General features: G+C 39.7%; 1 long non-coding RNA gene across 3 annotated transcripts in view; it reads right to left on the bottom strand.

The window, feature by feature from the left end:
* LOC140911487 (uncharacterized) overlaps window positions 1-24829 on the bottom strand; it is a 39195-nt gene that overhangs the window by 12301 nt on the left and 2065 nt on the right. The window contains exons 1-4 of one of the 3 annotated variants that reach the window (XR_012158990.1): window positions 24585-24725; window positions 23631-23717; window positions 19725-19905; window positions 5805-5967 (exon numbers count right to left, since the gene is read on the bottom strand). This is a non-coding gene — a long non-coding RNA (uncharacterized LOC140911487). Of the gene's footprint in view, window positions 1-5804; window positions 5968-19724; window positions 19906-23630; window positions 23718-24584; window positions 24726-24829 lie in introns of those variants that run through there. The other 2 variants (XR_012158988.1, XR_012158989.1) reach the window with 2 other exon arrangements.

The raw sequence follows: 24829 nt of genomic DNA, 5'->3' as shown, positions 1-24829 counted from the left end.
AACTTATCGAGTTTAATCTTAAAGCAAGATAGATCTTTTGCCCCCACCACTTCCCTCGGAAGGCTATTCCAAAACTTCACTCCTCTGATGGTTAGAAACCTTCGTCTAATTTCTAATCTAAATTTCCTAGTGGCCAGTTTATATCCATTTGTTCTTGTGTCCACATTGGTACTGAGTTTAAATAATTCCTCTCCCTCTCTGGTATTTATCCCTCTGATATATTTATAGAGAGCAATCATATCTCCCCTCAACCTTCTTTTAGTTAGGCTAAACAAGCCAAGCTCCCTGAGTCTCCTTTCATAAGACAAGTTTTCCATTCCTCGGATCATCCTAGTTGCCCTCCTCTGTACCTGTTCAAGTTTGAATTCATCCTTCTTAAACATGGGAGACCAGAACTGCACACAGTATTCCAGATGAGGTCTCACCAGTGCTTTGTATAATGGTACTAACACCTCCTTATCTCTACTGGAAATACCTCGTCTGATGCATCCCAAGACCGCATTAGCTTTTTTCACGGCTATATCACATTGGTGGCTCATAGTCATCCTGTGGTCAACCAATACTCCAAGGTCCTTCTCCTCTTCCGTTACTTCTAATTGATGCGTCCCCAGCTTATAACAAAAATTCTTTTTATTAATCCCTAAATGCATGACCTCACACTTCTCAATTAAATTTCATCCTATTACTATTACTCCAGTTTACAAGGTCATCCAGATCTTCCTGTATGATATCCTTCTCTAAATTAGCAATACCTCCCAGCTTTGTATCATCTGCAAACTTTATTAGCACACTCCCAATTTTTTGTGCCAAGGTCAGTAATAAAAAGATTAAATAAGATTGGTCCCGAAACCGATCCCTGAGGAACCTCACTGGTAACCTCCCTCCAGTCTGACAGTTCACCTTTCAGTATGACCCGCTGTAGTCTCCCTTTTAACCAATTCCTTATCCACCTTTCAATTTTCATATTGATCCCAATTGATCCCTCATCTTTTCCAATTCAACTAGTAATTCCCTATGTGGCACCATATGAAACGCCTTACTGAAATCTAGGTAAATTAGATCCACTGCGTTTCCTTTGTCTAAAAAATCTGTTACTTTCTCAAAGAAGGAGATCAGGTTGGTTTGGCAAGATCTACCTTTTGTAAAACCATGTTGTATTTTGTCCCATTTACCATTGACCTCAATGTCCTTAACTACTTTCTTCTTCAAATTTTTTCCAAGACCTTTCATACTACAGATGTCAAACTAACAGGCCTGTAGTTACCCAGATCACTTTTTTTACCCCTTTCTTAAAAATAGGAACTATGTTAGCAATTCTCCAGTCATACGGTACAACCCCTGAGTTTACAGATTCATTAAAAATTCTTGCTAATGGGTTTGCAATTTCATGTGCCAATTCCTTTAATATTCTTGGATGAAGATTATCTGGGCCCCCTGATTTAGTCCCATTAAGCTGTTCGAGTTTCGCTTCTATCTCAGATATGGTAATATCTACCTCCATATCCTCATTTCCATTTGTCATGCTACCATTATCCTCAAGATCCTCATTAGCCTTATTAAAGACTGAGGCAAAGTATTTGTTTAGATATTGGGCCATGCCTAGATTATCCTTAACCTCCACTCCATCCTCAGTGTTTAGCGGTCCCACTTCTTCTTTGTTTGTTTTCTTCTTATTTATATGGCTATAGAACCTTTTACTGTTGGTTTTAATTCCCTTTGCAAGGTCCAACTTTACTTGACTTTTAGTCTCACTTTATCCCTACATGTTCTGGCCTCAATAAGGTAGCTTTCCTTGCTGATCCTGCCCATCTTCCACTCCCTGTATGCTTTCTGCTTTTTCTTAATCACCTCTCTGAGATGCTTGCTCATCCAGCTTGGTCTACAATTCCTGCCTATGAATTTTTTCCCCTTTCTTGGGATGCAGGCTTCCGATAGCTTCTGCAGCTTTGACTTGAAGTCATCCCAGGCCTCCTCTGCCTTTAGATCCAGAAGTTCTTCAGTCCAATCCACTTCCCTAACTAATTTCCTTAATTTTTGAAAGTCAGCCCTTTTGAAATCAAAAACCTAGTCACAGATGTATTTTTGTTTATCCTTCCGTTCAGTTTGAAACTAACTAGCTCATGATCACTTGAACCAAGGTTGTCCCCTACAACCATTTCTTCTATGAGGTCCTCACTACTCACCAAAACCAAATCTAAAATGGCATCCCCTCTAGTCAGTTCAGAAACTACTTGATGAAGGAATCCATCAGCTATCATATCTAGGAAAATCTGAGCCCTATTATTACTACTAACACTTGTCCTCCAGTCTATATCTGGGAAGTTAAAGTCTCCCATGATCATGCAATTTCCATTAGTATTTACTTCATTAAAAACACTAAAGAGGGCTCTATCCATATCCAAATTAGATCTCAGCGGTCTATAGCACACGCTAAGTACTATCACAGGGGAGGCTCTAGTAGTTTTCTTCCCCAAAGTGATTTTTGCCCAGATGGACTCTGTCTTACCCATTCCATCGCTTTGTATTTCTTTACATCCTTGATATACAATGCTACTCCACCACCTTTACCTTTATTTCTGTCTTTCCTAACAGCACATACCCTTCAATAGCTGAAGTCCAGTCATCACTACTATTCCACCATGTTTCTGTTATCCCTATAATATCTGGTTTTACTTCCTGCACCAGTAGCTCTAGTTCCTCCATTTTGTTATCTAGGCTCCTCGCACTGGTGTACAAACATCTTAATTTTTGCTGTTTGGCCTCACTCACATTTTTTACCTGATTAGCCACGGACATTCTACAGCCAGTATGACCTATTAGACTGATGTCCACACTGCCCTTCCTCCTTATGTCCATTCTCCTACCCACGGCTGTATCCTTTCTTACTTTGTTTTCTTCCCTCTCAATGCCAAAATCCGACATGGAGATTACCTGGACATCTCCCAACCATCTCCCCCAAATTCCTAGTTTAAAGCTCTCTTACTCAGGTGTGCCAGCCTCCATCCTAGAAGTCTATTTCCTTCCCTACTCTGATGAAATTCATCCCGAGAGAACTGTCCTCTGTCCATGAATGCCTCCCAGTGGCCATACATCCCAAAGCCCTCCTTATAGCACCACTGCCTGAGCCATCTGTTGATAGTCATAATCTTGTCACACCTTTGTTGCCCTTCTTTAGGAACAGGCAGAATCCCACTGAAGATCACCTGAGCCTCAATTTCCTTAAGCGTCTTCTCCAGCCTGGCATAGTCTTCCTTGATACGTTCCAGTGAGAATCTACCGGTATCATTTGTTCCCACATGAAGGACAATCAGTGGATTCTTTCCCGCTCCCTTTAGGATCCTCTTCAGCCTCAGGTCCACATCACGTATCTTAGCACCCAGCAGACAGCACACCCTTCTGTTCTCCAGATCAGATCTTGTTACAGGCCTGTCTATTCTTCTCAGTAAGAAGTCCCCAATCATGTAGACCTGCCTTTTCCTGGTGATGGTGCAATTCTCCAGTCTATCCCCTGTTCCCTCTGGCTGCAAGTTCTTTCCATTCCTATTCTCCCTTGTAATCCTCTTCAACCCATCCTGTATCCTCCTGGCACTCACATTTGGTGTAGTCTCCATTGACTCTTCCCCTTTTCTTATAGGCATTCTCCTCATAAAAGCAAGTAGTATATATCTGGGATTCTGAGAATATAAAGGATTTGCTAGAGGCTATTCAAAGAAGCTGCTTCTTACAGACTGAAATAAGTTGGCACCAGTCTTCAGATTTCTAACTCCAGATCCAGGCTGGCTCCCCAGCTTCCACCTGCAGGTACTTTTGCTTTTCTGCACTGCAGGCTGCTCAGCCCCACATGCTGGAAGGGGAGAAGCTGAGCAGATGGAGCCCGGGCTACTCAGAAAAGGAGCCTGTGTCCATACCTTGAGAAGGGACTCTCTGAGGAGAACTGGAGGGGAATACTATTAGGGCAATTATTGATAGAGAGGATTCTATCAAAATGTAAAATTCACCCCTAGTCCTCACCTGGGTTAGATCTTGAGGTGAACCCCAAAGGGAGGACTCCATCCAAAGGAGAGAGCACAAAAACAGAAAACCAGTCATCAACAATGGAGTTTACTTTTTGTAGCACTTGCATAAGGGTCAAGCTCAGATGAACAAATTCCCCCCTCCACACTACACAAATCAAACGATTACTAAGAATAATCATTTATGGAATGCTGTAAATGTATGTATGCCAGCTGCCATCTTTACCAATACCAATACATTGGGAACTGAACCAGGGACCTCCAGAGCTAAAAGCATGAGATACTACTGCTTGAACTGAAACCTTTCACTGTGGCTATAACAAACCTGTATTCTTTGTGGATCCGACATAAAAAGGGACCTGAAACATACACTCAGCAGGTTACATATGCATTATATACAAATTGAGGTTTAAACACATTTCCTGCTACAAAGTACCCACAATCCATAAAAAAAACAGGAAGAACACAGAGAAGACAGAGGACAAGAATTCAGGCAAATGAAGGAAGTGAGGAGATTATTGGTAAAAGGGATAAGGTAGTTAAAATTCCTGGAAGAAGCAGATTTTAAGAAAAGTTTTAGAAGAGATGAAGACACTTGGCAAATAAGAAGTGGGCACCTCTGCCATGCTTAGAGTGCTGCATAATAGAAGTCACAAACCTGAGAATAGGAGGAGAAAAAAGGAAGCACCAAGAAGTGAGGATTGGGAGGTACATCAAGAATGAAATGGGGCAGGAGGACAAGACATGTTATGGCGAGACAAAGAGATGTGAAGACTGTCTTGTGCAGCAGGAGACAAGAAGCCAGTGAAGAGATTCTAGGAAAGAGTGATGTAATAAGAGCAGCAGAAGTGCTTTGTACAGACAGGAGAGAGCTGCAAGGAGGCCAAAGAGGATAAGAGGTCCAACAATAAGGAGAACAGTCAGCAAGTTAAAGCTTTATTATTTGCATACAATCAGCAATCTTAAAGTTTTCCCCCCATGTTGACATTCTGCTGGTTTGAGAGAGAGACAGATCCTTTGTAAGAAATCAGGGAATACCACTGACATTTCTAGAAATTGTTAACTTGGACAATCTTCTTATGTCTCCCTCAATAAAACAACTTTTATAAGCTTTTAAAAACATAACCTATTAAAACCCGAACTTGCTTAAATAGTGCCTCCCAGATTAAATGCTTGTATTCCTGTTTCAGCTCCCAGATGCCCTTGGAGTGTCAGTGCTATGTAATGTGAACACATCAAGATGACAGGCACAGCAGACTAGACACTGCAGAATGAAGCATTTGCTGCAATGAGCCATTTATGAAAGAGTCTGGCAAAAATAGAGGACCTGTTCTACAGAACAGAAATATTCCTAGTCATTCACATAATTAAATCATGTCTGTGTACACTTCATTTGCCTTCATTGCCAGCAGTGACTCACCAGAAGTGCTTAACTGTGAAATCTCTGAGCTCCACAGATTATCTTTTGAGTTACGTCATTCCCTTAAGATCTCACTCAAAATAAAGAGTTTGGACTGCGTAGTGCTGCAGTCCCTTCATCAAGGTGAAATGCAAGATCAACACATGATAACAAACAGCATGGAGGGGGACATATTAATATATAATTTATACATTGGTGATGCTAGACAGCATTACTATATCCCCTATATAATTTTACACCAAATACATTTAAACAAACAAAACCAACTTATTTGCTATATAAAATACATAGCCTTTAAGGTTGCAGTCCATGATAAAACTAAGACAAAAACAAACTAGTGGAAACTCGGTAAGAAACTTACGCTATGTACGATAATGGCAAGAGACCATTTGGCTTGCTATCTGGTAACTATTAAAATTTGAAGGAACACCCCACAGTCTAGCTTCCTTAAAGGAAATCCAAAATAAAAACCCAATCGCCATCAAAGCCCAGAAACACACAGTGGTGGTTCTGCTGCTGGACCAATTTCAGACTCTAAAAAAAAGAGAAAATAAAATAAGACTGAAAACCATTTATCACCATCCAAACTCTAGGCAGCATTTTCCATGTAACAGAACAGTTCTTTCAGCTGAAGCCTCAGTGCTTCAGACTGCATGCTGCCCATACGCATATTCCAGCAGAAGGCTCTAAAGCAACAAGCAGGATTCACTGAGCAAGCTGACAGCCAGGCTGGAGAACTGAAGGACATCCGATGAAGTGAGCTGTAGCTCACGTAAGCTCATGCTCAAATAAATTGGTTAGTCTCTAAGGTGCCACAAGTACTCCTTTTCTTTTTGCAAATACAGACTAACACGGCTGTTACTCTGAAATCTTCAGCAGAGAGCTTTAAGTAGGGCCAAGTCCTAGGGCCCCTTCTGTGAAGTGCTGAGCCTTCTCAGTCTCCACGGAACACTGCAAGGGGATTTGATTAGCAAGATTTGACTCTCAATGAACAGCCTATTTGAAGGTGCTGTGCCTCATTTAACATTTTGATTTATAGCCATCACTAGAAACATAGAAAGAAAATTCTAGCAGGACAGAAAACTATTCATAAAATGTAAATATGTTCTCCTCAGTGAAGCAACGGATTGCTAAATACATTATAGTTGGATGAAACAAGGTCATGTGTTCCAAAATTGATTTTGCAATTTTATCCTGACTAGCCAATCAATATTGTAGTTACTTTTAAATACTGACCAGATAGAAAGTTGACTGAGCCAAGATCACATTACCAAGCTACTGAAACCTCAGCAGAGAACAAATTCATAGCTGTTGTGTATCTGAGGCAAAATAAAAATGGTATGGGAGTGTGTATTATATTCCTGTTCCCAAAACACTCCATTAACTTCAGTGGGCTTTGGATCAGGCCTACTGTAAAGTATGGCTATGTTGATGCAGTTTTTAATGTTTCCTGCATTAAAGGTTGCAGTTCATATCTCCCTTCAAAGTACATATATTATTTAAACCAGTTTATCATAATTATTCACATTCTAGGGTCTTCTGTTCTTAGGGGGCAATGAGATAGGAAGCACAAAAACAAGAGTGGGCAAAATTAAAAGCGGTCTTTTATTTTAAAAGATCTTCAATTCATATAGCACCTTATCACGCCAAAACATGTTTGGGTGTGCACCAGCATCATCAATCATATTAGCAGAGGTCTTGAAAGAATGGCATTTGTTCATTAACAGCTGTTGCGAAAAATCAGGGAAGGGTGTGAATGTGTGCAGTATTGTTTTTGTGGGGTCTATAAAACTAATGACTAGTGCTAGTCTTTTCTTTGTTTTAAATTTCTCACTGATAGCTATTTTAAAGAAACCTACAGTGGACCAGTTTCAGACCTACACCTTTGCCCTGATTTTCAGGATTGCCAAGCACGCACAACTCCAGCAGAAGTCCTTGGAGCTGCAAGGGACTCAGTCTCTCTGAAAATCAGACATGAATTGTAGAAGACTCTCTCACCATAAAATAATAAAGTACGTTACAATTTGCACCAACACCATTGACAGCGACCTTTTATTATTAGGTTATGAACATATATAATATGGTATAACATAGGTTAACATCCTTCCTGGAATATAACTATGCCTCACAGAAAACATAACTGTCACTTACTCAGAGCTTCAGCTGGTCTCAGAGTGTTTAGGAAACTGATAATGGACTAAAAGTAGATCCTATTCAGAGCTAAGCTGGCAGTTTTCAAAATGGAGTATTCACCAGTTGTCCCCACAGGCAAGAATTCTGAGCAGTGACTTAAATATGCTACTATTAGTCTGTATAGCCTGGTTGTCAGAGCACTTGCATCTCTGAATTGCTGCTCTGTATTGAGAGATATCAGTAAAGTGGCATGAACAAATTCAATCAAAGGCTGGCACACTGATGAATGACAAATCATGGATATTCAAATGTCACACAAGGTGCTCATAAATATTGCCCGCTTCAAGTATGTAAGACAGATATCAACCGGTTATGCAGAAAGCAATAGATGAATTCTCAGCCAAGATTCTCAAGGTGAAATAAGATGTTTAATTCTGCTGCTGAGTCCTATCTTCCATTTTTGACCCCAGAAAAAAAAAGCATCTCAGAGGTTATGAATACACTTTATCATCTAGCATTACCTAATCCATATCAATTCATTTTATGGGAAGAGAATTATCAAATAATTTGGGACTATGCTGTATTGCAGGTGAGATAATCCATTCCATAGTCCCTGCACGAGTTTTCTTTTTTTCTTTTTCTATTTATTAACTATTTACACAGAAAAATTCCCTGGTACATGTTTCTTCTGATGCATATTTTTGTGTGAAATGCATATAATTAATTCCTTGAATTTCCCAAGGCAAAGTCAGTGAGTACCAGTGGACTTGACAGGAATTAAATCCTGGCGTGAAGGGATTATGTTCTGTGGAAATCAAGGTCTTATATGGTTATTTCTTTGGTCTCTTAATATTTGCTGCAAGATGTTTTCCTTATTTAAAGCAGATAATTCAGATATGCTTATATTTAGTTTTCAAAAATCTTCATTACAAATTCCACACCAGGAGACTAGATAGTTTAGGGACATTGGTAAGAGGATACAATTTCTTTCAACCCTAGGCCATTGTTGTGAATTTGGCCCAAGTTAGCAGTGACTGAAAGTAATCATTATCACATCTTTTGCGACCTAAGTGAAATGAGCTGGTTTTAGCAGTCCAATTCCTAGTCACTAAGTTTCTATTTTGCAAGTAACACTATTTTTAGTACCTCGTAGAGTGACATATGAATTAATAGTTCATAGAGACTCAACCATCATGTCATCCCTAGACATGGTACCTCCAGAACAAGGTTGAGGGACATTGGTGGGATGGGGTAAAGGTAAATTTGTAGGATGGATGTCTGTATTTTCTCTGTTCCAGTCTTATTTCAGTGTTAACATCTTCTATAAGGAATTTTTTTTTAAAAATCACAAAGTCTCAGAGAAGTTCTTCACATTCTTCTACAGTATTACAGCCAGACTATTATCCATTGAGGAAAGCAAGACAAATCCAAGAATCAAGCCCCTCTGGAGTCCAGAGATGGTCAATGAATGACTACATTAAGTATTTTTATTTGACATTTCCAATGCTATTTTGCAAATCATTTCTTAGAAACTACAGTACATAAAGGAACTGTGATGACTAATGCAGTTCCAATGCATCTCTTCAGTAGTGGTTCCACTGTGACTTAAGGCAGAGCCCAGAGCAAAGGGCGCTGTTCGCACTGCATGCCTCAGAAGTAGCCCTGTAAGGCATGATGACTCCAAAACACACCTCAGGTCACAATTTCTCCCCTGCTTCCCCCACCCTTTTTTGGGGGAAAGGGTAGGGGAGGAGTAAGATAAGGAAGAATAGTAATTTGCAACTGACAGCAAATTAAAAACAGTCTCTGCTCAGCTGCCCTGGTCAGCAAATCAAGGATGGAACCACATTCCTCACCCACTTACTCCATTGGAGGATAAAGGTCACATCACATGAATATAAAGTCTGGGAGATATTAGGGCACTGACCTAGGATGGGGGAGACCCAAGTTCAAGTCCCTGCTCCAATGATTATTTATTTATAAAAAAGTGGAACAGCTTCAGCAGGAGACACTGGGAAAGCTCCATAGCAGAATATCCCATAGCCCAGTGGTGGGGGGACTCTTTTGCAATGTGGGACAACCAAGTTCAAATACCTTCTCCACAACAGGCAGAGAGGGAAATTGAACCTGGGTCTCCCAGTGCCCTAACCGCTGGGCTAAAGCTTATAATGGGAGACAACCACCACCACTACCTCCTCCCCTTGTGAATCTAGCCCTTTAACTTATGTCATAATGCCTGAAATTGAAATGTATTTTTCAACCTGTAACAAGTTTCAGTATTACCAAAACATTTTTATTTTTTGTTTTGGCTGAAACTATTCAGCAAATTCAACAAAAATTCACAAATCATTTCAGTTGAACCAAAATGGCATTGGGGGGGGGGGCAACTAAACTGTTAACTGAAAATGCTTCATCTAGCTCTAATTTTAATATAAAAATATATATTAAATGTAACTCCTTATGGACTTATTCCGGTGATTTGGTAATTTAATTTATGTTTATTCAATCAAATGTAAGATTAACATTGCCGTCAAATGCCATATGAGACACTTAGGTCACCCAAATACCAGGGTTAAATGGATGGCAATTAATTATTATTATTTATCAAATACAGTTCCATGAAGTGCGCATAAATGCAGAGATAACAGGCCTTTGAGCAAAATATATCAAGAGGAAACATGTTTAAAAAACCATGTATGGTACAATGGCTACTGACCAACAACAGGATTTGAAAATTAATATACTGAGATAAATCTTGGGCTCCATTAACTCTGTAATTCCAGTGAAAATACCAAACATAATGCTGAGGAGACTCATTACAGAAATGCAGCGTAAGTAAATTGAACAGGCAGCGCCGCTGAATGAGTCATCGGTTAGACCACTCTAGAGAGCACTGTATCTGTATTGATTCCCATATCTCAGAAAATTTATAACTGCTCATGAGGGAATAAAATTAAATAAAGCAATCTGGGTGAAACAAGCCTTCCAAGACTCAGGCTATGTCTACACTACCACGGTAAGTCGACCTATGCTACACAACTCTAGCTATGTGAATAACATAGCTGGAGTCGGCATACCTTAAGTCAAGTTACCGCGGGGGCTACACCACAGGAGGTCAACGGGAGAAAATCTCCCATCGACTTACCTTACTCTTCTCATCAGGGGTAGAGTACAGGGGTCAACTGGAGAGCAATCTGCAGTCACTTTGGCAGGTCTTTACTAGACCCGTTAAATTGACCGCCGGTGGATCGATCTCAGACGTCGATCCCTGCCGTAGTGTAGACCTGCCCTTAGATTCTTCAGAAGTAAAAGGTAGGTTTAGGCCACTCTGGAATATCTTCTCATCTCAATGTGTCAGGAAGCTCCCAATAATGACAACTCTCCTTATTAAAGATTATACATATCGTCTCTCTCTCTTTCTCTCACATACACACACCCTCTCTCTCTCTCTCTCTGACCCATATTCAAATTATGAAGCAGAAGAAAAGCAAAACACAAAACTGAATTTCAAATACACTTCAAAGAGAAACACCAGTGTGCTTTAGAATCCCTTGTTTAAAGGTTAATTCTGCTATAGATGTCAAATAGGTTTTGATCATGTTAATATATTTTATATGAGGTTTTTGCCCCCCAGGGTCTCTGTTCTTCTAAATGAATAATTCAAAGAGACTGTAAGGGCTTGTCTACATGGTGAGGTGTAGCGTGGCAAGCCGTGTTGTGAATTCACAGTGCACCAGCTAGCCACACACTAATGTTTTGTGTGGACACTGATACAGAGCACTGAAAATCCAGCCACACTCCAGGACTCTCACTAGGAAGGAAAACAATTTATCTGCATAAGGTATTTGACTTAGTACCACATGACTTTCTCATTAAAAGATTATCACTATGCAATGTCAATAAGGCACAAGTTAAATAGATTAAGAACTGGCTGACAGATCTCAAAAAGCACTTGTCATTAGGGTATAAATAATTGAATGGGAGTGTTTCTTCTGTGGTCCTCAGGGATTAGAACTAGTCCTGATGTTATTCAACATTTTCATCAATGATCTGGAATATGAAATGACTACTGAAAGAAAATAGCACAAATATTGGTGGAGTGGAAAATAACCATGAGGACAAAACCATCATACAGAGCAATCTGGATTGCTTAATAAGCTTGGCCATTCAAACAAAATGTGTTTTAATACTACCAATTGCAAAATTATATGTATAGAAACAAGGAATGCAGTTCCTTAAATATCCTAAGGTGAATTTCTTCAGGTTCTGTCAACTTGAACGCATCTAACTTATCTACATATTTGTTAATCTGTTCTTTCCCTCTTTTTGGCTTGTGTTCCTCCCCTCCTTGTTAATATTAATTGTGTTGAGTATCGGTCGCCATTAACCTTTTTAGTGAAGCACCTGTCTTACTGAGGTCATCAATTATTAGCTCTCCTTCTTTGCTAATTCGAGGACCTACACTTTCCTTCCTCTTGCTCCTAATGCTTGTATAGAACCTCTTCTTAGTGCCTTTTATGTCCCTTGCTAGGTATAACTCATTTTGCACCTTAGAATTTCTGATTTTTTCTCTACTAGCTTGTGCTACTCTTTTGTAAAAAGAAAAGCCATCTAGGTCAACTGAGGTCTCATTGAATGAGCTGTGACTCTGTTAGTGAAGTGACATAAGCCAGGTCACAGCACATGCATATACAGGAAGCTATCCAAGAAGAAATTCTTTGGATGAAGACTGATTGTCCTTTTATTCTGTCCGCCGCTGCTATAAACAATTGGGAGGATTTACAGAAGTGCCTGCTTCTGTCTAAGTAGAACACCAGGGCTCTTTTGATGTCCAAGGTATATAAACATTCCTCTTCCCTACTCAAATGTGGCTTCACATAGAATGCAGGCACATACATTGGCTGATTGATAATGGAAAGATGACCCAAATTTTGAGACAAACCTTGGATAAGGACAGAGGTAAACCTTGTCCTTAAAGAATATAACATAGGGAGGCCCAGACTTTAAGGCACACAGCTCTCCTACCCTGCTGGCCAAGTTGATGGCCACCAAAAATGCCACCTTCATTTATAGATGCAGCAGAGAGCAAGTATCCAAAGGCTCAAACAGGGGACCCATAAGTCTTGACAACACTAAGTTTAGATCCCACGGGAGAATGAGGTCTTACACCTGAGGATACAATTTTGACTAAGCCTTTCAAAAACCTTTTATGGACATGTCATGAGAAAATAGAACGATTATCCATTGTAGGGTAGAATGCTGAAATAGCTGTCTGATTGAACTAACCACCAAACTTTGGTGTTTCCAGTGCAAATAAGTAGTCCAGAATATGTTCAACAGGATGGTGATACTCCATACTAGCAAGATCAGATGGAAAAACATCTCCACTTAGGTAGGTAAGCAGCTCTTGTAGAAGGCTTTCTACTAATAAGCAGGATTTCTTGAACTTCTTTTCAGTAAGACCACTCTCTAACATCTAGCCATGGAGCATTCATGCAGCTAAGTGGTAGCATTGTAGGCTCAGGTGAAGTAAGCAACCACAATCTTGGGAGATTACGTCCAAGTCTAGTGGAAGTGAGATTGGAGATTTTACTGACAACTCTAGGACAGTGGAGAGCCTGTGGTGATAGGTTCATGGTGTGGCTATGAGTATGACTCTGGCCTGGTCCCGTCTTATCTTTAGTAACATCCTAAATGAGCAGGATTGGTGGTAAAAGGTAGACGAGCCTGCCTGACCATGCCAGAACCCAGGCAGTGACCTCATAGGGAACAGAAATGCTGACATTTTGTTGTTCACTGTCACAAATAGGTCTTCTTGGGGAAATCCCCACTGATGGTCTGTGGGGGAACACTTGATGGCTTTTACACATCAATGTCCGAAAGCTGAAAGCTAAATCTTCTAGGGACCATTGCCCCTGATTCAGACTCTAGAGGGGCTGCTCCAGTTGGTGTCCAGGACCAGTGCCTAGAACCTTGTGATGGGGGAGTGCCACCACCATTGCTGGCTTCCCCTTAAATGATACCGATAGTCCAACTGTCCGGGAAGTAGGCAGCTGGTACAGTATTGAAAATTGCTCTCTTGGTGCCAGATAGGCCAACAGGGCCGAGGATCTGACTCCCACACTGCCAGTGCAACTGGCACCAAATGGCAGAGCAAATTCCTTGCTGCTGCAAATGCCTGTGGGGTAGTCAGCATTGAGATTTTTTCTTGTTGCAGTGCAGAAGAAGTTGACAGTGCCGCTTCTGGCACCAGGCTTGACAGTGCCCTCTCTGGTGCCAGAGTCAACTATGCCGGCTTGGGCACTGATTTGAAGGAGGAGTGCTTAGATTTCAGATGCATTCTACTTGACTCCTTCTCACCCCTCTTACCAGACTTGGATGGTGGTGGTCTTCCCGTGGTCAGAGCCTCTGTGGCAGACTTGCATTTCTTCCTTGGCGCAAGTGAAGATCAGTGCAGAGACTCTGACAACGCCAAAGGCACGCTTCTCACTGAAGCTGCAGGATTTGGCACCGAATCGGACCAGGACTGCTCCGATGGTGGTCTGAGTGCTACCTCTGTCAACAGGAATTTCAGCCTATCCTCCCTATCCTACTGTGTTTTACACTTGAACTCCTGGCAAATCTGGTATCGGTTTTTCACATGTGCTTCACCCAGGCACTTAAGACAACTACTGTGCAGGTCACTCACAGGGATAGGCTCTGGGCAAGAAGCACATGGCTTGAAGCCCAGGGTATACTCGGTGCCAGCAGCAGAATCCCAAAACAGGGGGAAGCAACAAAAATCAGGAAAAAAAATTGTTAAACCTAACAGCTAAAACTTACTAACTATATTAGCTACTAAACTAACTATATTCTATGCAGAGCTGAGAGAAACTATTCTGGCAATGAACAGGGGTTCCAATGACTATCACAGGCAGGAAGAAGGAACTGAGGGGGGCTAGTTTCAGCTCTGCCCCTTATACCTGCATACAGTGACATGTGGCAGCAGAGGGCACTCGACTCACTCAACTTGCACCACTGAGAGAAATAGTTCCCAACAGTCACGTGCCGGGCACACGGGCAGCAAAAGTGGAATGCACATGTGCAATCACTTGAAGAAGAAACATGAGCTTTATACAGTACCACTGGAAAAGGGAGACTGGTAGATTCCTATCTCCCCAGTGGGAGTCAGCTTTCCCTTCTACCCCTGGAAAAACCCAAGATAATGGGCTTTTTTTGTAGGTATAGAAAGGTTATTTTGGGCCATTTTCATAAGCTTTTATTATTTCCCCTGAGCCCTGTACAATTAGTACTCATAGGGCTGGTAATTAAGACACCTAGCTCAACAGGTGAAGGGGTACAAAATAGTCCCAATATTTAAAAAAAAATTAAAACACACACACAAATTTTCCTAAAATAGTTTTTCCTATACCAGAGAGGGCATATACAGAATATATGGCATGGTATGTTGCATAGCCATTCATGAGAAACGTAGCCATCCCAAAATTGTTGATAAAAGCCTTATATGTCATGCCATTCTGTATTTTCTACATATATTCACACAAAACCTACATTTTGGGTCTAACCTACCTGGCAATATCAATTGAATTAGCAGAGCATAATTTAAAAAAAATAGACAAATAAATCTTCATGTGAAAAATAGGTTAACAGCTATTTTAATGATATCACCATCAAATGTATATATGCAATCTTTCTGATGCCAAATCCTAATGTCAGAACCATCCATTTTTCACACCAAGGAGATTCAATATGCAAGCATATTTTATCAGTCTGATAGTGAAATCTCTGCACAGTGTGACCTACTTTTTATGTACAGTGTGTCTTCTCTGATAGAATTAAAAACGTCATTGAAAAGCCAGACTGAAGTGACCTGATTTACTACCAAGAATGTAAAACTGTATTTCATCATAGTGAGAGAGAAATATTTTCACAAGATTCTGTAATAAGTAATTTTCTGGCATATTTTGCAGATCATTTTTCCTGTTAGATACATTAATGAAAAATCCTCAACACTTATAATATATTACTGGTATCTTCATTTGCCTTATGTTACTTACTTACAGAAGATAACCTCACATACCATAATACATAATTACAATCCATATACCAAAATTTGTATCACTATGTTATCTTTTCCCAAGAATTCTCCTCAGCATTAGTATCATTTTTATTTTTAATTTCACTACTCCTCAGCTTTATATTCGATTTTTATTTTGAAATCCCTCAAAATTATGTATTTTCAGATAATGTCAGTGTTCACAGAAGATGCCAGCTTGACAGTCTTGGAGACTGAATTACCATTCTCCTCAGAATGGGCACAGTATATATACTGGCAGTGCAAGTCCTCCGCTCTATTCCATCAACTGTCTTCAATAAACCATCTCTTGAAGCGTAAGGGGACTTTCTTCTCATTGGCCCTTTCAATACTTTTCTTCTCTGAGTATGTCTGCAAAACATTCCATACTTACTGTTGAGAGCTATTTCTGAGGAGACCACCTTATTACTGAGAACTGGACTGAAGTCATTTAACTCATTTCACACTGGCCACAAGACTCTCACCGGATGTGTCGCTGTGTCAGCATAAAAACTTAAACATAAATGAAAAAATACATTTGGTTAGATGTTTGTGTACAACAATTAAGTATAAATTTTGGACCTTCATACCATTATACATACTAAACAAATTTTGGGTCGAATCCCTGGTAACCCTTTCATGAGCAGGGATTACATGAACAAGGATTTGCTGGATCAGACATTTTGTGTGATAGATCCCTACTGCCACTACAATTTCTGGTATATTTCAGTCTGAAGGTTGGCCATTTACCCATGAAACTCTCAGAATTCCCTTAACAGATCTCTGCTTATCAAAATCACAAAGCATACCCTTGTGTGTACAAGGATGAAGCATCTCTCAGTAAAAATGACCCTGATTCTGAAGAAGATAACAATGGAGAGCAGATGATCCTCAGCTAAATATTCCCCTCCCCTAATTCCTACACACACAACTCCTACAATTCAGGTAAAGAGCTTCATTTAATTTCAAAGCACCTCTCCAAGTGACAGAAATCTTCTGTTTTTTTGGAAGTGTGACCTTTCAGAAGGTATGATTTTAAGCAGAGATAAAGTGCTAAAAGGGTATAAAAAATAAGTTAAAATGGCAAAACCCTCCAACTGCATATGACCACAGCAACACTTTTAGGCCAAGGATAGTGAGGACAGATAGCTCATAAAACACTGAGAACAGTCAGGCTTTTAATCGGCCATGTTATATTAATGTGGCTAAGTGTTAAGTGAAAACTGTAATGTTTATGCAGGAAGCTAAAGACTTGGCACATTTGTTCCTGTCTGACAGGAAGTCTTCCAAAGAGACACACGTTTATATACACTCAGAGAGAGAGAGAGAGAGAGAGAGAGAGAGAGAGAGAGAGAGACGCTTATATACACTCATAGAGAGAGAGGTAGGGAATCATTCAGTTTAATAAGTCTTTTTCAAGCAACTACAAAGTGGAAAAGAAAAGGACAATGATATCAAGGAGATGTCATGCACAAACCGTAAAATTAAAGCCACTACTGTATCTCTTCCCCTACCTATAGTACTTAATTACTAGAGGTCAGATTCTGTCTTCAAATATACACTAGCAGTTCCTATTATTTCAGCAGAAATATATACCAAACTAGCACACTTCAGTGCTTCTGTAGGCTGAGTGCATTGCACCCACCAGGGACTCCAAGCATCCCTCCATTCCACCTACAAGCTCCCTGTGTGCCACCCTCCCATTCCCCTCTATTTCAAGGACTCCTTGCAACCCCCTCATCCCCACACCAAGGACTGGTTATGTCCCCCCAGTTCCCTTTTCCTCCTCATGCCCCCTTTCCCCCCACACTGCTCTTATTTCTCTTCTTTCTGTCTGGCAGAAAAGTCATTCTGGATGTGAGAGAGGCAAGGTGGGTGAGGTAATATCTTTTATTGGACCAATTTCTGTTGTTGAGAGAGACAAGCCTGCCTCTCTCACTTGCAGAAGCTGGTCCAATAAAAAATATTACCTCTCCCACCTTGTCTCTCTAATATCCTGGGACCCACATGGCAGCACCACCACATTCAGACTGTCAACATTTTGAACTGTATTGGGGCAACGGGCGGAGCTGAGATGGAGATATTGTTATGCTTGAAGGTGTTAACTGCTGCCATCAACTGATCTATAGATACTGTGTTATACACAAACCGAATGCCATGAAGTTGAGTGTAAGAAAAATCTCTCTTTCCTCAGCCAATAAAGCAGAAAATGGTAAGGAAGTTGAGCTAATTTAAAGTTGTTTAATGATAACTCAGTGCTTCCTGTTCATGAGGGAATTACCATAATCTAGATTAAATTAACTCAAAACTAAAATAAACTATTTCCTATTTACCAGGGAATAACTATACCCTGGGCAAAATCATCTCTGAGGCCCAAACCGGAGGTATTTATTACCCAAGGAGAATGCAATTATTAACAAGTTAACAGTAAGCTCTGTCAAGTTATAATGATACAGCAAAGTCTCAAAATTAAGTATTTTGAGACATAACCGGGCTAAAAATAATGGTGATATTTTAACTGGAGAAAAAACAAACTGAGGCAGCCAAAGTGATTGTGGGCATTCAGATGATTCGTTCTGAGGGCTGTAGTAAAGCTGAGTGCCACATTTTATATAATGTACAGTTTTTATCAAAAGCTACTATAGAGCTGACAGTTAATAACTGTACAGCAATTTTGAGCTATGATTGATCAGTCGAATCCTCTCAAATTTAACTGTGCTGTTGAATAAGACTGATGCCATTGGTTACAACACAGAACACTTCAAATCTGCTATTTTTATTTTAACCTATTTTTACTAAATTAAAGATTTTAGTTCTGCTAATGCGCACACATCCATTGTTAGGTTAAAAACAAAAACCACCCAAAAAGTTCAGTGCTTGACATGGGTGCTCTTATAGTTAGGAAAATAGTTGAAAATAAGTTTAAGAGTTCTAGAATAAAATATTTGTAATCCCAGCACTCTGGAATATGACAATTTTTGTTCCAGTATTATCCATTCACAAGGTTGACAAAAAGGGCTTGATTCTGGCCTCAGACCAGTTGTACACTGCAGAATCCAATTCTTGTGTCAGAGGCTTTCACCCAGTAACTGGAAAAGTTCACTTTGGCTTCATAAATGAAACCAGACTATATTCACTAAACTAAATTCAGCTGGAGACAGAACCACTCGTGTTCTCTTAACACCCATACACTAGTTTAAATGGAATTTTATTTTAATGCAGGATTTCTACATATTATCTTTTCTTTCCTTGGCTCATGAACCCTGTGCAGTTCATTCCCCAAAGACTGCTAATCAATTATTGCTAATAAAGCCCAACATCACTAAAATAGAAACTTCTGGCTGAGTAAGCTTTAAAAATAGACTCCCACATTTAATCTTAATTCTGGCATTTGCTGTCACATTTAGATAAGGTCGTCTTTACAGAGCCTAAATGCACAAACCAATACCATTTATATTTAATGACTGTAGACTTGAAAAGTGCATCTTGCCTATTTTAAGAAACCTCATTACTTTTGAAAAGTGCAAGTCCTGTTTGAAAGGTGTTAATGTTTGTCCAGTCAGAAATTCCCAGTGCACTGGAGGCTGCATAGACTGCATAAGAGCTCTGTGTAGGTCAAAAGCTTGTCCCTCTGACCCACAGAGGTTGGTCCAACAAAAGGTACTTCCTCACCGACCTTGTCACTTTGGAAAAAAATGACAGGAGTGACATCCCGTCACTGGTCTGAATTGCATCCCAAAACATCATACACATCCTCATCCCAGTTGTAACCATTATAAGGTTGAAGGTTTTATCTTCAGAAAAAGAAAAGGAGTACTTGTGGCACCTTAGAGACTAACCAATTTATTTGAGCATAAGCTTTCGTGAGCTATAGCTCACTTCATCGGATGCATACTGTGGAAACTGCAGACTTCTCTGCAGACAGAATCCTGCCTCTTTAAAAGCCAAACAAAGATTTCCCATTCTGTTCCCAACTCATTCCTTCCAGACTGCCTTTTGGATTCACCCCTGCTGAGAGTTCCAAGGAATGGGTGGTTTCCCTCAGTCTGTTCAGACACATATAACCACTCCCCAAGCATCTTACCTTTCATCTCGCCCAGTGTTTCCAAAACTTGGGATGCCGCTTGTTCAGGGAAAGCCCCTGGTGGGCTGGGCCGGTTTGTTTATCTGCTGCATCTGCAAGTTGGGCCGATTTTGGCTGCCACTGGCCACGGTTCACCGCTGCAGGCCAATGGGGGCGGCGGGAAGCGGCGGCTGGTACGTCCCTCGGCAAAGCATAAATGAGAATTCATGATTATCCCTCTTCATTATTAGTGTCTTTTTTCTGTGGCACAACCTCCAACCTTTCTCCAGATAATTTCTAAAGCATAATCTCAGTTGCTTTTTGCTGACTTGTGGACACATACAGAAAAATACTTAACGAGAGTGATAGATTTTCTTCTGCCTTAAATGAGCTTAACAAGCCCTTAAGAATTTTGACAAAGCAAAAAAAGCTTTCATGACAATGGGTTTTTTTGGCTAGTATTATTCCAGACAACAGAAATAGATGCTTAATTCTTACAGGGAACTGCGTTTTATATCAAGGCAGAGAAAGCATCCAATGACATTCCAAAGAACTGAAAGCATGCCCGCTTCAGTTTTCATCTTGGCCTCTTTTACCAGGTATGACTTGCTCCGAAAACCAAATTATTTTTCAAAGTTACTGAAACACTGAATGCACTTCATCTGAAATAGGAATGATGTTAAATGATGCTATACTTGCTCTCCGTCTTTTATATGAGATCCATCATGAATTTAACCAGCTTTTGACAGCAGCATACCTAGACTTAAAGGCAGCCTTCAATTCTGTCACTAGAGCTTCCTTGTGGAAGGCCCTATGAGGCATCAGTGTTCCCAACATCCTCCTGAGACTAATTCAAGATCTAAATAATGACTCAGGGGCACCAGTGCATTGGGGGACCCATAGGTCTGACAGTTTTCACACTAGATTCAGGGTGAAGCAGGGATGTGTCAGGCCCCCGGCTCCTTGAACACATCTCCACAAATATCAGTATAACTGTGGGTTCAACCTCTTTTACCAGCCTGGATTATGTAGATGATGTTGTCGTCTTTGTTCAGGACAGAGTGATCTCAAAAATGCTCAAAAATGCTTCCAGCACAAGGCAGCTGCTCTTGGGCTAAGGGTTTCTTGGGCAAAAATAAAATCCAGAGTGTCAGTGCGAAAGTGGTGATACAAGACAAAGTGCTTCCAGACAAACTGTAGAAGTAGTGGATGACTTTATCTATCTAGACAGTAAATGGTGATCAAACAGGCACAGACAGACATCCTAAGTACAACTGGTTTAGCAGCCTTGGCCACAAAGGACCTGCATAGGGTATATAGCCAAAAAAAGGTCAAACTACATATAGAAGTATGGATTTAACAAACCTGCATACTTCCAATTCTCTTTTATGGATCTGAAACGTGGACACTGCTTAACCAAGCCATCAGGAGGCTGGAGGCATTTCATATGCATTGGCAGGAGCGACTACTGGCTATACGATCGTTTGACTTTATCAATAATAGGGATGTATCATTGAGAACTGGCCCCGAGAGGACTGCCATCATCATCGGCCACCGTCAGTTGGCCCTTTATGATCATGTTGCCCTCCTCAGAAACAAAACCCCTGCATATCAAGCTCTAAAGATTGGATATGATGTTACGAGCGGACACTGCTCGGCCACAGACTGGTGGTGGGCACGCAGTTGACAGTGATGAATCTGGCTGCACTAGATGAATAACCACCACGTGGAGCTCTTAGATGTTTGGAATAAAGCCATACAGTGTGGTCATGGACACTCAGCACTACAGCCCTCCACTATCTAAGCATACTGCTGTTGTGTTTGTAACTTCTCCTCTCTTAGTCACGGATTTAAATCCTTTACTGATATTAATTAAGCCTCAGCACCCCTGTGAGGTCTATTCAGCATGGCATCAGTCCTTTATTATTTATTTTATAACACCCACAAGTGTGCTTCAAAGAGAACACACAGAAGCAAACCTCTGCAATGAAGAGTGCTATCTAAGCCCCTGATCCAGTAAGGAGATCTGCATAGGAAGATCCTTATACCCATGTGGAACCCCACTGAATTCAATAGGGATCTGCATGAGTCAAGACATCTGATCTGCTTGCTGAAAAAGGACATAGATTAACCTGTAAGCCTTTGCAGTTAAGAATGCTCTTTGAGGTCTGTATGTAGAAAAACATAATGGCAAACAAAGTACTAGGGTCAACATTTATTTAAGTAAATTGTGCGGTCCTTTATTTGCACATACTTGGATCAAACTGCAACATCCTCTGAAAGCAGAGGCTGGATAAAATGGCTGCACACCAAAAGGCAGATTTTTTCCCCCCACAACAGTTTTCCCCAATTTCATTTTGTCTGTTTTCACAGAATTGTCTGAAAATGGCAATTTGGCTGAAAAATCATACAAGATTGCAAATTTCCATCATCATTTGACTGAAAAAAATATTTGGCTTAAAAATGGTCCAATATTAGAACACTTCTTTTGGTTAAAAAGGGGCCAATTTTGAATCTGCAATGCAATGCAAAAAAGACTGAAATTTGGAATACTGCAAATTTCATTGTAAATATTATACATCATCCAGGCGTTATAGCCGCCTTTTTACCTAGATAGGTTTAGGTAACAAACAGGATCAGAAGAACTGGATTTTTTTGTTTTTTTTTAAATGATTGACTGTAAAGTACTGCTAATTTTAAAGTTTCCTTGTAGCTCAGTTTAAAAAAGAATAGGAAATAAAAGCAAAACTCATGTTGTTTGAATTTGTTGTCCTAGTTCCTTCACCTGTCCATAACAGCAAAATATTGTAAGTTTACTGTCTTTGTTAACGCTAAAATCTATAACAGTTTTTTTGTTGTTATTTTTGGCAAACCCCAGGAATGTTTCTGTCCTTTTATCCTTACATTTGTACAAAAAACATACTGTAAATTGTAGAATGATGCAAGAAGACAGAGCCCAACATTTTATAGTTAATTTTATTCTGCTTACAGAAATTACTTTTGCTGTCAGCAGGAGTAAAATGTATTGCCATGGGAAAGTGTCTGAAAAGTCAAATGTGCTTTTGCAAAATTACAGCATAGGTTGCATATAAATACAGCCACACCTACAAAGGGCCTCACCTCCCAGAGGGTAAGTCAGGGTCTAAACAGCTCTCTCAGAAGTTGCTGCAAAATTCGGAGTGGAAATACAATTTATGCTCCCTTTGTTCAGGGGAAAAGAACTATATCTGCTTTGGAAAACAGAATCCCTTTTACTTGCTATTCACAAGTAAGGCTAGTTCCCCTAGCAACTGCCACATCACATGGGACTTTGTTTCTAGGCTGCACAGCATATTACGGAAACTTACTGGCTTTTGATCTTAAACAACCATTTTAAACAAGCGCGGACACACAGAGAAATAAGCAAATGATTATATGAATAGAAAGAGCATATTTATATTTATGAGTAACGGCTTGGGTATTTTTGCATGTTTCTGCGCTATACTCGCCTTGTGCTGTTTCACCCAACAAGGGTGAAAATTAATACTATATTGATATATAGTGTGTATCACTCACACTTAGTTTATTCAAAATTCTTGTCCTTCCAGTAATTCAGTGGGACTACTCTGAGTAATAAGGATTTAAGGGCAACAGGAATAAAGGGTTTCTCTCTGACATTTAAATATCCACACCCATGTACCTATTATTTTCCATTTATTAAGCATACTGTACATAATTCATGGCTCACCTACACAGTAATGGATAAAAGTAGCTAGATACAGTTTTATGGCCATATTGTTTCTCCCTCCTTGCTCTAAACAAATTTAATAGAGAATAAAAGTGACACAGGACTTCACTAAATGAAGAGAGAAAGATAAACTCTGGGGAAAAAAGGTGCCTCTCATTTTCCCTCCCTCCATGCATTTCTCTACATTCCTGTTAACTTACCATTAGCTGCAGATCTCCTGGAAAATACTGCAGATCTTGTACCATTTAATCTTCTGTGCACAGATCCAGTAACTTTTTTCCTGCAGGCTATATACCATAAAAGAGAGTGTAATAGCAGTGTCCATTTTCAAATAGCTATGACCTAATTTCAAAAGCTAATGAAACCAGTAAGAAGCAAAGCATTAAAACACAAAAGTTATTTATACTTGGAGCCAAAACTGAGACTTCTATAAAATCTGTAATAGCAAATACCATGATCAAGAAGCACCTTATAACATACTCAAAGAATCTGTATCCTTCAGTAACATATATATTTAAAAAATGGTTACGCTCCCAGTTAAAACCCCTAACACTAAACTCTGAATGTATATCAGTAAATGACATGAAATAATAAATATGACCTAAATATAGATTTTCATGAGAACAAAATATAACCTGATTTCCAACTACTACTTTGTGCTATTCAACCCAACTATATCCTTTATATATTAATAGTGATGTTTTTCTGTAGATATTATGAAAAATAATGTGTTCTTGTTAGTTGCTGTATTATACTTTAAAATAATCAAGAACAATGAAGGTACATTTCTGGCAGGATATTAATAAAAATCCAGTAATGTAATATTTTAAGCCTTGATACACAAAAAAGGAAATTTATGCTGAACTCTAGTCAGAGATTTTTCTGTTTTTATATCATACCCAGAACAGCACTAAAGCTATAGAAAGACCTAGAAGCCACCACTCAGTTAAACATATTACTATCTATTATATGAATATACACATACTCTGTGTGCGCACACATGCATATAAATACTCACACAATATCCCCCCCCACACAAATGGCTAATATAAACACTAACACAGAGTTCCATAAATTGTCATGCTTCACCCTCTTATGATAATTTGTTTTAAAGCATAATAATAAAAATACAGATTTCAAAACTCAAGCAATACATTTTAATGTAAATAATTTCTGATGAATATACATCTCCTCATAAATAAAGTCACATATGGACAGCTCTTGAAGGGCTGGAGAAGAACCCAGGCTTGCATATTGCTATTGTCCTTGTGAGACTCCCCCACAGCATGCTAGATAACACTCCAAGCAGATTTTAGATGATGCAGTCAGACACAGAGAGTCAACAATGTAACATTACAGTGCAAATAGAAATAATGCTTTCTGACATGTGGCAGGTAAA

Source organism: Lepidochelys kempii, chromosome 5, assembly GCF_965140285.1.
Source record: "Lepidochelys kempii isolate rLepKem1 chromosome 5, rLepKem1.hap1, whole genome shotgun sequence".
Classification (NCBI taxonomy): Eukaryota; Metazoa; Chordata; order Testudines; family Cheloniidae; genus Lepidochelys; species Lepidochelys kempii.
This window is presented reverse-complemented; position numbering and strand designations above follow the sequence as displayed.